General features: G+C 45.9%; 1 protein-coding gene across 2 annotated transcripts in view; it reads left to right on the top strand.

Moving 5' to 3' along the window:
• Positions 1-706: 706 nt before the first annotated feature.
• The window catches only part of SMAD5 (SMAD family member 5), a 37,442-nt gene continuing 21,673 nt past the window's right edge, over positions 707-16,475 (top strand). The window contains exon 1 of one of the 2 annotated variants that reach the window (XM_058677270.1): positions 707-725. The gene's annotated coding sequence lies outside the window, so the exon portion shown is untranslated. Of the gene's footprint in view, positions 726-1,011; positions 1,275-16,475 lie in introns of those variants that run through there. The other variant, XM_058677269.1, reaches the window with a different exon arrangement.

The following is a 16,475-nucleotide window of genomic DNA, read 5'->3' as shown; positions in this document are numbered from 1 at the left end:
TGAGAAGAAAGGGTCAGACGGAACTCTGTTTTGAAGGTAGAATTCCCCTGGACTCCTTATTGCATTAGGATGTTAGAGACAGATTTCCCAAATGACTCTAATTTTGATTTGTGTGTTATTCTTTATTAAAGACCTTGATCCTGGTTCCACAGGTGCCCGCGTCCTTGGGCCATCTTCCGCTGCCGCTCATATCTGCATCTCCAGGGTTGGCCCACTGGGCAGGGCTTCAGATGTGAGGGGTCAGAAACGTGTACCTTGGCAGAGACAACTCTCTTCGTTCAGATTTATGCATGAACAGATATCTCAAAAGGGGCCAATGGCGCCTCGAAAGGTGTTTTCGAATTTTATGTTTCGATCCAAGCCGTCCTTTCTTGACAATGTGAAGCCCCGGCTGCCAACTATGGCAGACTCCCAATTCCACGCCCGAGAAGCCTGGGTTCCTCGGAAGCCGGGCTTGGCTGGCGCGCAGCCCAGCGTTAGGTTTCCTCCGGCCGCCGCCGGCGCTGCCGGCCCGCCCTCGGTCCAGCCGCGGTCACTTGGGCCTCAGCGCGCATGCGCCGATCCAAGGGGGCGCCCTCCCAGGCTCCTTCCCTCGCTCCCTCCCTCCCTCATCCGGGTCCTGGGCGAGCGGGCGCCGTACGCGTGTCCCGGGACCGGGCTGCTAATAAAGTTGCAGCTAGTGGAAGCGCGCCCGCCGCGCCGGGAGAGCGCGCCCAGCTCTGCGGGTGAGTGCGTGAGTGAGCGTGGAGGTCCCCGGGGCGCGGAGGCGAGCGCGGCCGCGGAGTGGGCCGGCGGGGGCGTGCGGAGCGGAAACGGCCCGGGGCCTGCGGGCCGGGAGAGTAGGCCGAAGCCGGGCCTGTGGCGGTCCTGGCGGTCGCGGCGGAGGCCTCGCCCGTGGGCCCGGGCGGCTGGGAGACGAGGGGCTGGCGCTGGCACACGTTCCGGCCCCGCCGCGCCCGCCGATGGACGACGGAGGGGCCTCGTCGTGTGTGTGTGTGTGTGTGTGTGTGTGTGTGTAGGGGGAGCTCCGTTTGTGGCGGGGCGCAGGGCCGTCAGCTGCTGGGGCGCCGTGTTCTCGAAACACCCGCCTCGCTCCCGGCCCCGAGAGGGCTGCCGCCCGACAGCCGTCCCCCCGGCTGGACGAGTCCGAGCGGCCGTCGCTTTGTGTTGGCGAGATAAGGATCCGTGCTTATCGGTGGGAATTACACTCCGGGCACTTGGGACCTGCTACTGCGCGCAGCTGGTCGTTAGCCCCGGTTTCCGCCACTTGCCCTGTAAGTTTTTTTTTTTTTTCCTCCCCCACCCACACTGCGGAGATCCTTTGGGCTTCCCGGAAGCCCCTGCAAGGCTGGAAGGGGAGCGCCGCAGCGGGGGTGGGGGGTTCTTTTTGCCTTGCCCCCCGCCCCAACTCCGCACCCCCAACTTGGGCATCCCTACTCAGAGCTGGACTCCAGGCCCCCTGCCCCCTCCCCCCTTCCAGCCGCTGTTGTTACGTGGAGTTTGGAGCTTAAGCTTTGAAAACTCCAAGTGGCGCCTGTCTGAAGTCGGAGCATGCTCAGTAGTCAAAACAGAGTCTCCCTGCAAGAGCGCGGCGGGGGGCAGAAAAAAGTGGAAAAGGAACTGGGGCGAGGATAGTCGGGGTGTTTTCGACGTATGCCCGTTTCCTAACAGAGTTCCAGTTCTGGCTTGGGTGGCATTGGAGATTGGTCGTTCTTCGTCGGGCCTGGAGGTGCGGAATGCCCGAACACCCCGAGCCTAGTGGGGTTATCTCATTGTGAGAGACAGTGTTTCCTGACCAGCTGGAGGTCCGGGGTGGGGCGCAGGGGGGGAGCATAGCCGGCTGCGTGTGCCTTTGACTGGGTGTGGTGCTAAGTGTATCTTGTTGACCTTATCTTTTCTGTGGAAAAAGTTTTGAAGTCTGGTTGGGATTGTCACATTATGCTTTGTTAACCTGGCACTGCCCAAAGTGTCCTTATCCAGCCGCTGGGTCAGGGCTCCTGGAGGTGATGGTGAGCCCTCCTCTGTCTAGCCAAGGGGAAGGGGCCTTTGGCTCCTTGATGAAGATTCTTTAAAAAACCGAACCTTTGAATTTTCTTCGAGGATGTGAAGTGCCCACAGTGAATGAGCTTTTTAGTTTTGAAGTTGGAAGATAGCCCCGTTAAACTGTTTCTAAACATGTGAAGGTGGTGGTGTCAGTTGGGAAAATAATAGTCCAGATGACAGTTGAGCACTTTGATCCCGGTATCATTAGGAAATGTGTCCCAGACCCTAAAGTAAGAAGTTACCTTTCCTGTAACTATTTTTCTACCTCTAAAGTGCACCAAATTAAAAAAGTATCATTCAACTTGAAAGAGGTAATTTAACAAAATTTAGTTTTCATTAATGTTGTAATATATTGTTTAAGTTCTCAAAACTTAATTTTTGTGTGTAATTGCATGTTCTCCCTGTAACATTGTAGCCAACCAGGTCAGTTCCTTTTATACAACTGGTCTATTCCATCAGCTTCCCAGTGTAGCTTTCTTTTGCAATCACTCCTTCTTGAACAGCATCTGAAATAGCACAGATTAGGTTAGTTTCAAATGCACCTATAAGGTGAAGTCTGGGGACAAGGCGGAAGAGAGCAGCAAACTGGATGAAAACCCCACAAAGTGCTTTCTGGGGTTCTTTTCTGCTCTCGCAGTACCCTGTCTGTTTGGGTCTTTGTGATCGGCACTATAAAAATGGTTGGATTGATAAATGCTGTGTTTCTTTCCCTGCTAGCAAAGTCAGCTATTAATTTAAGTGAGAAACAGTGGCAAAATGTTATTACTAATGAGGTTTGAATCAGATCCTTGTTTACTGTTGGTTATGTAACTTGTTACTGGGAGTATTATTAAAAGTTGCATTCTGTAACAAGGTACAGGCAAGTGAATTCTGCTTTCTGTCTTCCCCAAGTTTTAATTCTTGGCTGAACCTGAAGGCACATTAGACTATAACCGTAATTATACCTGGGCAGCCTGTCTGTTTCCTGTTTTCATCATGAACCCAAACATTATGATTTGCAGGGATGATCTTTTTTGTCTTTCGCGTTAAACAGAGGCAGTGTGTTTTCCCTCACAACTAGGAACAGATTTGTAACTTGGTCAAATCAAAGACTTTAGTGTTTTGGAAGACTAGGCAATGATCAGGAAACAGTTTGATTTTTGGTAACTAATGTAAATACGATGTAGAAATCTGTTTTACATAAATTTTTTGATTGTGTTTTACATAACTGTGAATATTACCAGTAGCTTCAACAGTCTTTAAAAAAAAAGTTCTGAGCCCAGTGCAGTAGCCTACTGGCTGTTGTCCTTGCCTTGTATGTGCTGGGATCTCATATGGGCTCCAGTTCGTGTCCCAGTGGCTCTGCTTCCCATCCAGCTCTTTGCTTGTGGCCTGGGAAAGCAGTGGAGGATGGCCCAAAGCCCTAGGACCTTGCTTTTGCATGGGAGATCGGGGGGAGGCTCTGGGCTCCTGGTTTTGGATCAGCACAGCTCCGGCTGTTGCGGATGCTTGGGGAGTGAATCAACTCTCTGTCTCTCATTCTCTCTGTATATCTGACTTTCCAATAGAAATAAAGAAAATCTTAAAAAAATTTTTAAAAATAAATGTTTAAAAAATGTTCCTTTTTATTTATGTGAAAGTAAGTAAGGGAGAGGTAGCTGTTATCTGCTAGTTTATTCCTTAAAAGCCTTAACTGCTGGGACCAGGAGCCAGGAACTCCATTTGGGTCTCCCAAGTGGGTGCTGGGAGACCCGCACTTGACCTGTCCTTTGCTGCTGTCCCAGGGAGCTGGCAGGAAGCTTGATCACAAGTCAAGTGGCTGAAACTCAACTGTTACCTCAGTTATCACAAGTAGCAGTTTAGCCGGCTGTACTACATCAGCTCCAGTTTGAGAAGGCTTTGAATTTAAAAAATAAACAATAAAAACATTCTGTGTTTGTCTTGTCTGTGTTTATTATGACTAGATATGTTGGTAATGAGCACCCATCTGGGGGAATATTGGAGCTACAGTGGGTGTGCTTTGAGACCTAGGCATCTTTACTCCTGTGGTTCATCAGGTTTCTCTGGGTTATTTTATTTTTTTAATTCTGGAGGGCTTGTGTTTGTGTGTGTGCATGCACACATACTTTTGACACATAAAGAAACCGAACAGCTTAGTTCTTCAGCTATTAGGACACCTTCATCCTGTGGCTTGCTAGTGTGCACGAGGTCAAGGCGTGGGAGAAGAGTACTGGTCAGCGCAGCGGCAGCATGAGGGGTGGTTATCTCCGCCGTCGATATTCTCGAATATCTGGGAAGGTAGCGCCCACGGAAGATGGGATGCACAGATACAACTTCCCGGCCAAGGAGATGAGGAACTCTCAGAAGTTGACCTATGTCTGTTTTTTCTTTTTCTCTTTTAAGAATATAATTACTTTTATTTGAAAGGCAGATCCACAAAGAGGAGAGACAAAGATCTATTGACTACTTCACTCCCAAATGGCCACAACAGCCAAAGCTGAGCCAATCCAAAACCAGAAGCCGGGCATTTCTTCCCGGTTTCCCATGCAGGCGCAGGGTCCCAAGGCTTTGGACTAGCCTCCACTGCTTTCACAGGCCGTAAATAAGCAGGGAGCTGGATGGAAAGTGGAGCAACTGGAACAGAAACTGGCACCTAAGTGGGATGCCTGTACTTGGTGGTAGAGGATTAGCCAGTTGAGCCAATACCCTGACCCTCCCCCTCCTTTATTTTTTCTTTAAAGTTGTGTTTGACAAAGAAAAAGAAAAAGAAAAGAAAAAATCTGTCCCATCTGTGGGTTCATTCCCCAGATGCCTGCAGTGGGCAGACCCAGCTGAGGAACCCAGCCAGGAACTCAGTCCAGGTCTCCCACCTGAGTGGCAGGAGCCCAAGCACTTCAGCCGTGCCCCTGTCCTCCAGGTTCTGTCTGTATTAGCAGGCAGCTAGGATGCGGTGTCAAAGCCAGGCACTCCTAACCACTAGGTCTGACACTGCCCCAACCCATTTCCTTTATCTCTTCTGGAGTTAAAATTGGAATTTTCATCTTGTTCCTGAAGCCACGCTTTTTTACCTATAATTAGGCTCTGAATCTGAGGGCTGTATTCACTAAATGGAAGATTAAGATTTAGAACCTGAGAAAAAAAGTCTTAAAAACTAGATTTTTAGGGTTTGTGTTGTGGTTCATCAGGTTAAACCACTGCTTGCGATGTTGGCATCCCATCTTCAGGGTGCTGATTTGAGTCCTGCGTTCTGGTTCCTGTCCAGTTTCCTGCAGTGCGCCTGGGAAGGCAGCAGAAGATGGCTCAAGTGCTTGGGCCCTGCAACCCTGTGGGAGGTCAGGATGGAGCTGCCGACTTCAGCCTGGCAAGGTCCTGTCTGTTACTGCCATTTTGGGGAGCAAACCAGAGTTGGAGCTCCTCTCTCTCTCTCTGCAGCTCCCCCACCCATGCCTGCCCTCCTGCCAGTTGTTCCACAAGTAAATCTTTCCAAAAAAAAAAAAAAAAAAAAACACAAAATCTACATTGTTTGGACCAGCTGATCTTTCAGTCTCATAGGTCACCTTCATATTCGCATAGCTTTTATTGTTTCACAGCTTGGTAAGATGGTGTAATCATAGCGTTCTTGGGTTTTTCATAAATAACCAGTTCTGGGCTAAATTTAGTTGTGTGTGTGTGTTTTTTTTAATCTTGGGAAGCTAAGAGGGGAGGTTTTTGTTCAGTTCTTGTAGAGTCATGTTTTTGGTAACTTTGTTCCTGCTTTTACTGTCTCCTAATTTGGTTAAGATAATATTTTAGAGGAAGGAGTTTGTTATTAAGAGAGTTCTGTGGGGGTCCTGTGAGGTAACGTAGTGGCTAAAGTCCTTGCTTTGCTCATGCTGGGATCCCATATGGGCGCCGGTTCTAATCCCAGAAGCCCTGTTTCCCATCCAGCTCTCTGCTTGTGGGCTGGAAAAGCAATGGAGGACGGCCCAAAGCCCCCTAGGACCCTGCCTTTGCATGGGAGACCATGGGGAGACCCCAGGCTCCTGGCTTTGGATCGGTGCAGCTCCAGCTGTTGCAGCTGCTTGGAGAATAAATCAACAGAGGATCTTCCTCTCTGTCTCTCCTCTCTGTATATCTGTCTTTCAAATAAAAATAAATAAAATCTTTTTAAAAAGGAGAGTTCTGTGGGTGTAGAGCTATAATTGCAATTCATCTTTGAAAGATAGTTGAAGTGTATTTTGTAAACAATTTTTGCTTTCCTATGCTTTGAGACCCTAGTCTTTGCCCATAATTTTCATGCTGGTGCTGTATGGAAATTGGGAAATGGTTTTATCTGTTGTGGTGAGATTTTAAGTGGCTTTTCCTTTGAATTTCCATGTAAGTTGTTGTTAAACTGAAAATAATAATAAAAAGACTCCATGTCCCCTTTCTGTAGTCATCAGCCAGCATCTTTGGAGGAAGCTTATACTTCACAGATTTACTTACGATCTCAGAATAGGGCTGGTGGTTTCAAGACACGTTTTGTTCAGTTTTGTTTTCATGATGTGTTAAGAACTGCCCTGTCTAGTAGACTGTGTTCCTTAAGACCTGGTCAGCCTGGTTTTTAGCTTCTCAGGAGGAGGGATGCTACAGAATTCAAACACCTCGATTTTCTTCCTTCCAGCTTTCTTCCTGCTAAAAATGTTCTTGGAGTTGGAAGTGCAAATTACACAAATGAAGATTAGAGTTAAAAAGGAACTAAAGACATCATTATTCTCATGTCTTCTAAGTGCAGGGCTCTTGAACTCCGGGATGTACAGGAGGTGTCTGTGGAGAATGCCTTCACAGTGCATGGACATTAGGAGTAGGTTGTGTACGTAGGTAGCTTGTGCTGAAAAGGCACATCGTACTCTAATGACTTGGTGTGTGTACTTGACGGTTTTATGGGCTAACACTGCAAAGACCGACCAGCTCCCAGTCTGTACCTGTGCCTACAAGCCTCTACAGGCCTGCCCAGATGCATCTGGCAGGAGGGCAAGTAGCAGTGGTAGAAAGTCTTCCACAGTTTAGAGTTAAGGGGCTGAATAATAAGTGTAGATGAGACTCAGCCTCAGTAGGGAACTTAGAGGAGTAGGTGAAACTTAAAGAATGGTTAAAAACTGGGGAACAAGAGTGTAGATGTGGGACACAAAATTAGGCAAGAGAATTAGAGCATGAAGAGTGTGGGGGTACAAGTTCAGCTCCCCGAACGGCATTGAAATCCACCCTGAGAACTTGTGATATCTTGGAAATCAGGAGTTATAGATGTGGAAAGTGATGATTCAAGTTTTTTCTATACAAAAATAATTCTGAGGGCTAGCATTGTGACATGATGGATTAAGCCACCATTTGCAGCACTGATCCAAGATGGGAGACTGGTCAACGCCCGGTGCTTCTCTTTGGGTGTGGCTCCCTCCAGTGTCCCCTGAAAAGCAGCTGAAGATGGCCCAGGTTCCATGTGGGAGACACAATGAAGCTTCTGCCTCTTGGCTTCGGCCTGGTCCAGCCTAGCTTTTGCAGCCATTTAGGAGTGAAACAGCAGATGTATGATCTCTTTGTCACTTTCTAGCTTTGCCTTTCAAATACGTAAATAAATCTTAAAGAAAAATAGTTTAATACCCATACAATCATATCATTTCTTCCTTTTAGATATTTCCATAAGTAACAGGATTTCTGAATCTATCAGAGCTGTGGGCAAACTTAATTTTGTTTTCCTTATCTTTGCCTGCAATTGTGGGGAAGACTTACAAGTTTTGCAAAGTAGTGTAACTGAATTTAGAGGGTACAACAGTATGTTGATTATCTGCTCTTACTGACACTTGGTGACTACTAGAACCGTAAGAATAAGGTTTTTAAGACTTTATGCCTACTGGTATGTATGTTTGCAAAGTAGTTCTCTTTTATTCTAGGTAATCCTGAACACCTTGGTTCATGAACGTGCTGCATGATGTGGGACTCTTGTTAACATGCTGGGAGGAGGACGGGCCTGGGTGCAGTGGTCAGGATGCTGCGTGAGATGCCTTCATCTCCTACCGTATTATCTTGTTTGAGTCTAAGCTCTCCCTGCTCTTCCAGCTTCCTGAGAAAGCACATTCTGGAAGGCAGCAGGGGATGAATCCAGTGCTTAGGTCCCTGCTTCCCATGTTGGACATCTGGATTGAGTTCCTGATTCCTGGTTTCTTCAAAGTAGAATGAAAATACAGAAAAAAATTAACATTAAAAAAACTGAATAGATTTTAGTATCTTATTCTCTATTGAGTCTAATTTTTTTTTTCTTAAAGATTTATTTGAAGGTGGAGTGGCAGAGGGAGAGGTGAAGAAAATCTCCCATCTGCTGGCTCACTGCCACATGTGTGCCACAGCTAGAACTGTGGCACCCATGTAGGTGACAGGGCCCAAGTATTTGGGCCATTTTCTGCTGCTTTCCCAAGTGTACCAGCAGGGAGCTGCATCACAAGTGGAGAAGCTGGAACCCAAATTGACACTATGATATGCTGTACTGCTGGTGGCTAACCCATTGCACCTCAATGCCACCCCCTAATAGTGTCTTTTTTAGCCTGAATTCCTAGTATGGAATATTCCTGGCATATGATAGAAACCCAATAAGTTTGAAACAAGTCCAAAGTCTATAGTAAAGGATTCAACTCTCATTTTTGTTTGTATGATCTCCAAATCACATATTTACTCTCAAGCTCTAATTTCATGTTTTGGACATGTCATTGCTTGCTTGTATTCCTCCATTGTCATCTTCTCTCCCATTTTGGTCATTACCAGAATACTCTTGTTTGTGGTAAGTTGGTATTTCCTTTCTTTGGTCTTTTTTAAAAAATTGTATTAATTTTATTTTTGATACTTTTTACATATACTTTTTACATATACTTTTTACATTAGGGTGCAAAGAGTCAAGGGCTTTAGGAAAGTGGGTGAGACCATGTTTTGACATTCTCTTTTTTCCTTCCTGTATCTGGGGGAAGGGGAGAAGCCACACCCAGCCTCTCAACCATCCCAGGGTCAGTGGGGCATGCTCAAGCGGTTTTGATAGTTCAGTAGTTCTGTATTGTTGCTGATGTTGCCACTCCAATCACGATGAAATCTCTTCAGACTCCACCTTAGATTTGAATATTTGCTCAGATATTCACTGCCAACTCTTGGATAGGGTAGTTGATCGATTTGTTCTGTCCTCTGTCCTCTTTTATGGTATCAGGTGTCCTCTGCAGGCTCCAGTGTACTGCCATATCCTCCATGTAAATCTGGATATGCTGTCCACTGCTCTGTCTAAGCCACTGAGAAGACCCAGCTCTGACACATGCACTCCACGGTCAGACCATGGAACCTACGATTTCCTGCATGGTTAGAATTGGTTAGAATTCTGAGTCCAACAAATCAGTTGAGGGGATTCTCAAAGAAACTTCATCTGAGGTGATTCCAGATTTGATTCTTGTGTGTGCATGCCAATACAGGGTCTGGCACAGTCCATCACCCAAATCAGCTTGCACGCACACTGTCAGTTGCAATTGCTGGGTCATTTTTCTCCAGCCCTGTCTTCTACACAAACTAATGGGAGATGCAGCCCAGCCTGATCCTGCCCACTGCATACTCGGTCTCCATGCAATAACCCCCACCAGGCCCGCCCCTGCTCTGGTTCCTATGCTTGCCAGTATGTACAGCAGACTGGTCCTGTCTGTCCTGCATCCCATTCAACTCTCATATGTGCCATTGATCAGCTCAACCAACCCCACTGTCCAGCCCACACATGTGCCGGCAGGTGCCACTCTGTCTATCTAGCCATGCCTGTCCCAATCTTGGTTCTCATTCTCACCAGTCGGAGAGGCAATCTAAGAGGGAGGTGCCCACTGTTGTCCTACTGGGTCCACTCTCACTTCTGGATCTTAAATTCTCCAGGTTGTACTGCAGTTTAGCCTGACAGAATTTCCCCCCGTGCCAGCAACTGCTAGCTGATGCAGTGGCAAAGCCCAGCCAACCCTCACCCCCTCTGACTTATGCATGTACCAGTAGGCTTGTCCCTAATCAGCTAACATGCAGGCCTACAGGTATTGTATTCCTGCCTGGCCTGGTCTGTCCCCAATCCCAGCTCTTGTGCTCTTCAGTGGGAATAGTGACCCAGCAGGGTCACTATGACCTGCCTCACCTTGGCATTTGCCAGTGGGTGCTGTAGCTTGGCACATTCCGGCCTGCCCCAGTTCCAGCTCACACTTGTGGGGATTACAGCCTAGCTAGCCCAGCCAGCCCCCAGTTCTGGTCCTAGTGTGAACTGACTGGTATTGTGGCCTGACCTGGCATGACCCACATACCATTCTGGCTCTCAGATTTGCCAGCGGATGATATGAATTGGCCCAGCCTAGCTTATCCCAGACCTGAGCCAAAGATAAGTCCATGTGTACCATAACCTGGCCTGATCTGGGCTGCTCCCTTTCTTGATTCTTGCAGTCACCTGCAGCGACTGTGACCCAAGAGAGGAGTTGCCCAGCTCCTCCATCAGAACCTCTTACAATACCAGATCTCGTGCACACCAGTGGGTCCATGGGCCAGCTTTACTTAGTCCACCTCCTGTCCTAGCTGCAACAGTGGCCTTTCCTGGCCAGCCCTCACCCATTCTTATTTTTGGGTGCTACAGCCCAGCCAAGTCTGGTCCATATCCAGACACAGCTCACACATGGCTCAGCAGGGACAGAGACCTAGCCCAGCCTATCCTACACTCATCCTGGTTCTCATGAGCTCAGTGGGTGCTGGAGTCTAGCCCAGTCTTGCACGCCCCAGACCCAGTCCATACTCATGCCGAGGAAGACTGCATCCATACCACATCCCCCACACTAATCAGTGGGACCCACAACCAAGCCAGGGTGTCCCCTTAGCTCCCCAGCCAGGCCTGTTCCCAGCCACAGATCTCATACCACTGTCAGAGCTGAGCCAATCCAAAGCCAGGAGCCAGGAGCTTCTTCAGGGTCTCCCACACAGTGCTTAGAGCCCAGCACTGTAGCGTAGTGGCTAAAGTCTCTTGCCATGCATGAGCCAGGATCCCACATGGGCGCTGGTTTGTGTCCCAGCTGCTCCACTTCCCTTCCAGCTGCCTGCCTGTGGCTTAGGAGGGCAGAGGAGGATGGCCCAAAGCCCTAGAGCCTGTGCCTGTGTGGGAGACCCTGAAGAAACTCCTGGCTCCTGACTTCGGATTGGCTCAGCTCTGACAGTGGTGGCCACTTGGGAAGTGAATCAGCAGACGGAAAATCTTCCTCTCTGTCTCTCCTCCTCTCTGTATGTATGACTTTCCAATATAAAAAAAAAAAAAAACTTTAAAAACAAAAAAGGGAAAAAAAGCCTCCTCTGGGTCTCCCACACGGGTGCAGGGTTTCAAGGCTTTGCTCTGTCCTCAACTGCTTTCCCAGGCCACAAGCAGGGAGCTGGATGGGAAGTGGAGTTGCCAGGATTAGAACTGGCACTCATGTGGGATCCTGGTACATGCAGGGCAAGGACTTTCAGCCACTAGGCTATCGCACTGGGCCCAATAAAATAAATCTTCAAAAAAATCATTTCTTATTGCTTTAAGTGCTCGTAGACACCTGTTAACAATAGGCAAGCACTAACATGAGAACTTGCAAGTTGAATACTAGTGCCTTTGAATGACAGTCCCGGAGCAGAGTTATAACTCTCCAGATCTGTGATGTTGAATATGGAAGGAATCTGTGAAGATAGATTTTAAGTCCTGAAAAGCATGCATTGTATAGTACTTTAATTTGCCTATTTTTCTTTGTGATAAAATAATGTCTGTTAAGGTAGGTGACTTTGTATTCTTGTTGAAATAAAGTAGCCTACAGGGTGGTGACATTTAGGATGCTGCTTGGAATATCTACAACCCGTATCAGAGCACCTTGGTTCAAGGCCTGGCTCTGCTGGGAGAAGCAGGGCTGGTTGGGGTATGACCTGTCACTGTTGTGGGAAACCCAGATTGGGCTCTGGGTTCATGGGTTGGCCTCGTCCTGGCTGCTGCAGGCATTTGGGGCATGAGTCAGTGTTCAAGTTCTTAAGAAATGTTAGTCCAACTATTATATTATCGAAATTAAGTATGACTGCTTTGGGCAGTTGATTTTATAGAAAGGAAACTGCTGAAAACCTTGAAATCATTGTGTTCATTTAAGAAAGCCATACGTCCAAGCATCTGCTCTGAACAAGACTAGCCATGGTGTTTTGTCTCTTTAGTCAGTAGTAGCGCTTCCCACTTTCCATAGTGTGTGGATGGAGGGTTTCCTGCGAAGTTGATCATAAGTGAGTTATGGAAAAAGCCTGTGCTGTCGTTAGGTCTTTATGAATTAATGAAAATTGGCTCAAGAAGAATCTGATTTGAAATGAAACCACTTAAAAACTAGGCCAGTGCTTCAAAGTGAATGATGAGCAAGATGGAACTTTATTTTTCGAAACAGAACAAAAAATTTGAGAAGATATTAGATTATGGTTGTAGGCATACGTTGTTGTAGTGAGTGGAGAATGAAACAAGTGTAAATGGCTAGATTTAAATTTAATTTTTCTCATGGTTGATTTAGTAGTGTATATGAAATTCTTTGACATTCATAGCATTAGCATTAAGAGTTTCTTCTCTGCATATTTGATATGAATGTGTATATCAGTTTTCCCATGAATTTCTGTTAATCCTTTGGCAGTCAGTGATTTTCCCCACAAAGCATGGATTAGTAACCTTACTGCGGAAATGGAGTACTCAAACAGGGTCTTATCCCATACACCTCCACCCTTGCGGGGTCGTGGGTACAGCGAAGACCTTCGTGTCACTCCCTGGGTCAGGAGTAATAAAGGGTTCTGATGCTGATGTGAGAGTCATGTCCTTTGTATCTTCAGGAAGCTCTGACTTCACCATTTTCACTTGTGAGAGGATTAAAATCAAGTCCTAGACCCTACAGTGTTTGTTATCATTTGTATAAATTTAGTAAAATCTTGCTGATTTTTGAAAATTTGGAGTCTCAAAAACCATTGTGAAGGGGATACTGATAAAAGGGAACTAATTTTATAAGCAGTCACTAACGAATTTTTAAAAGAGTTAAAAGTGTTTTTAGGAAATTTAGTTACTTAACAGACCGAGAGCCTGGAGCCTGGAATCCGGATCTCCCATGTGGGTGACAAGAGCACAGCTGGTGGCCTGGTGGCTGCCTCCCAGGTCTGTTAGCAGGACACCAGGGTAAGGAGGCGGAGCTCGGGAGAGAAGCCAGGAATCCTGATGTGGGAGCTGAGTGTCCTAAAGGACATCCTGACAGGCATTTTAATTGATAGACCAAATGCTTGCCTTTAGAAGATTGTTTTCTTTTTTATTTGAAAAATAATTTAGTTGGGGCTGGCATTTGTGACATAATAAGTTAAGCTACCACCTGCAATACTGACATCCTATTATGCCACAAATGCCAGCCCCAACTAAAGGAGTCAAGCGCAAGATCTGGTGGGTTCTCTCATATAACAGGAGGTGAAATTTTGATTATGATGATAAGCCACTGAGTACTTTTTGAGCAGGGGAGAGAACATAATTTTGCCTACTTACAAGATTACTTCTACATTGAGATTCTGTTGAGTAGAAAATAATTTGGGAACTATTACTATGGAAGATCTTGAAGATATTTTGTCATACATTTTTCTGCACCTTTTTTTTTTACTTTAATACTTTTGTAAAAAAAAAGGTTTTTATTTTTTATTAACTTGTTCTTATGTAAAATTGCTCTGAAAGGACATAAAAGATAAAGATGTAAGAGATCTTATACCTACAGGTGGGTGACTAAATAGAGAAAAGACCAAGAAGGAGCTAAATATCATAATTTTGGGGTGTGTCAAGAAGAGTGTACATGTTGTAAATATTCAGTCAGCTGAGTTTTTATAAATCGAGCTCTGAGATGTGGTGACCCAGGAGGAGAACCAGTGCTTGACCAGGACACCAGAAGTCTCAGGTTTTCTTGTGGTTACTACTCCATTTTTTCCTTCCCATGATAACATACCACCCCACCCCAACCTCCAGCTAAATCCTGACAGCATACATTAGTGTCCCCTGGTTTTTATACTTGTGCTCTGAGCGTCATCCCATTTATCATACATTTGTTAAAAAGTTACAATATGAATTGAGAACAGATCTGATAAATGAGTCAAATCTAATGGATACTAATACGTTGCCTTCTAATCCTTGTTCTGTATGTTGCTTACAAAGATCTTTGCCTTTTCTTCCTGTTGGTAGTTAATGGTGCTAAAGGTAGATTATGAGTTAATGCTTATTAGGTACCCTGCATGCACCCTGTGAAGTGCTGAGTGTTTTACATGCAGTAGATCATTACTCCCATTTTGTAGTTGAAATAGATTCAGACGGGGGAGGTGTCTCGCCCAGTTATCCGTGTAATTGTTTTTGTTTATTGTGTAGCATTCTTACACTGTATCAAATTAAAGTCAGTTTTATCAGTTAATTTTACAGTTTTCTACTTAACTACTTGAAAGGCAGAGGCAGACACAGAGAAAAAGAACTCCCATCTTGTTGTTTACTTTCCTAAATGCTCCCAATGGCTGGGGCCAATGCCAGGAGCTGGGAACTCAGTCCAGGTCTCCCAGGTAGTTGGTAGGTACCCAACTGCTTAATCCATCATCTGCTGCCTCCCAGAGTCCAGACTGATGGGAAGTTGGAATTCAGAACCCAAGCTAGGAAGCCAACCCAGGTACTGCTGATGTGAGAAAGGAGGATTTTTCCCCCGCCCACCCTCTCGTTTAGAGAGAGATGGAGAGAGAGAAAGAGTGAGTGTGTGTGTGTTTTGTTACAGAGAGATAGATTATCCATTTGCTGGTTCACTACCCAGGTGACTATAAGGGCCAACATTGGACCAAGCCAGAAGCTTCCTCTGGGTCACCCATGTGGATAGCAATGGCCCAAACCTTATTCTGCTTTTCCTATGGTTTTAACAGGGAATTGAATTCAAAGTGTAACAGCTAGGAGAAATTGGTGCTATTGTGGGATGGTGGCATTACTGACTGCTGCAGTGCCCCCAAACAAGTGTCTAATTGCTTTGCCAAGCATACTTTTCCTTTTTCACAGTTGGTTGAATCATTTTTAAGTCACTGCTGCATGTGGAATGAAATGTCTATGATGCATCAAGGTCTTCTACCACCTCTCTTTTGCCTCCTTCCTCAACATGTTTCATTGCTCCTGCATTCTCTTATACATTTACTGCCTTGTTTGCCCTCATTATATTCCAACATCTCTAAGTAAGATCTCAGTTTCAGTTCTCTTCCAGGACATTTTCTGTTCACATCTGCCTATATTTTGTTGGTGTCCCATTCCCTCCAGAGTTTTGCTTCTGTCTCAGACAACTGGAAGGAAGCCTTCTTGTAGTTCATTTAATACATAACACTTTGTACTCTGTGATCTATAGCTTTCATTCTCTTGATTATATTTGTCTTGTTTACATGTATGATTCTTTCTTGCCTTGCAAAAATTATCCTACATAGGATTGAGAAAGATAAGTCACAATTCCTTCACATCCTCATCCCCTTTCATTGTGGTTCCATGGTAGCAGGCAGGGTAGGATTGGCACCCAGAGAAGTGCCTGGCTTGTAGTAGATTCTATGTAATTATACTGCAATGAATGACTTGGCTCTTGAAGTGAGTTGTCTTTGGTTTAATTTTTTTTTAAGGTTTATTTTTATTGGAAAGGTGGATATACAGAGGAGGAGAGACAGAGAGGAAGATCTTCCGTCAGTTGATTCACTCATCAAGTGATTGCAACGGCCGGTGCTGAGCCGATCCAAGACCAGGAGCCAGGAACCTCCTCCAGGTCTCCCATGCAGGTATAGGGTCCCAAGTCTTTGGGCCATCTTCGACTGCTTTCCCAGGCCACAAGCAGGAAGCTGGCTGGGAAGTAGGGCTGCTGGGATTAGAACTGGTGCCCATATGGGATTCTGGCGCATTCAAGGCGAGGACTTTAGCCTCTAGCCTACTGCGCCAGGCCTGGTTTAATTTTTTTTTAATGTTATATTGTGGCTGTTGTCACCATATGACACTTAATAAGCAACCAACAATTATCCTTTGATTTTAACCTAGTTTTATTTTGTGTTTACCTGGGGTTTAGTTGAGCCCACATGCTTGTTTCAGGCAAGATACATCCCAATTCAAAATAGTCTTAATGCAGAAGAATTTGCAGAAGTAAAACTGTAGTTATATTTGGTGATTTTAGGCACAAGAAAGGCCTTTGGTTACTGACATCCTTTTTCCAAACATCATTCCTTCTGTTTCACTGGGTACTTACTGTACAGAGGCTGAGTACTGCTGTGCGGGGCATTGTACCTACCGTTAGGAGAGCACCACCGCAGGGCCCTTCATCTTGTCAGCACCTCGTCTCTGAAAGCTTTGTGATGTGCGCATGGTAGTTTCCTTAGATCTGATGCATTCACATCCTCAAGACATCACAAAAGAC

The sequence above is a fragment of the Ochotona princeps genome, chromosome 19 (assembly GCF_030435755.1).
Source record: "Ochotona princeps isolate mOchPri1 chromosome 19, mOchPri1.hap1, whole genome shotgun sequence".
Lineage (NCBI taxonomy): Eukaryota > Metazoa > Chordata > Mammalia > Lagomorpha > Ochotonidae > Ochotona > Ochotona princeps.
Note: the sequence above shows the minus strand (reverse complement) of the source record. Positions and strands in the feature narration are given on the sequence as shown.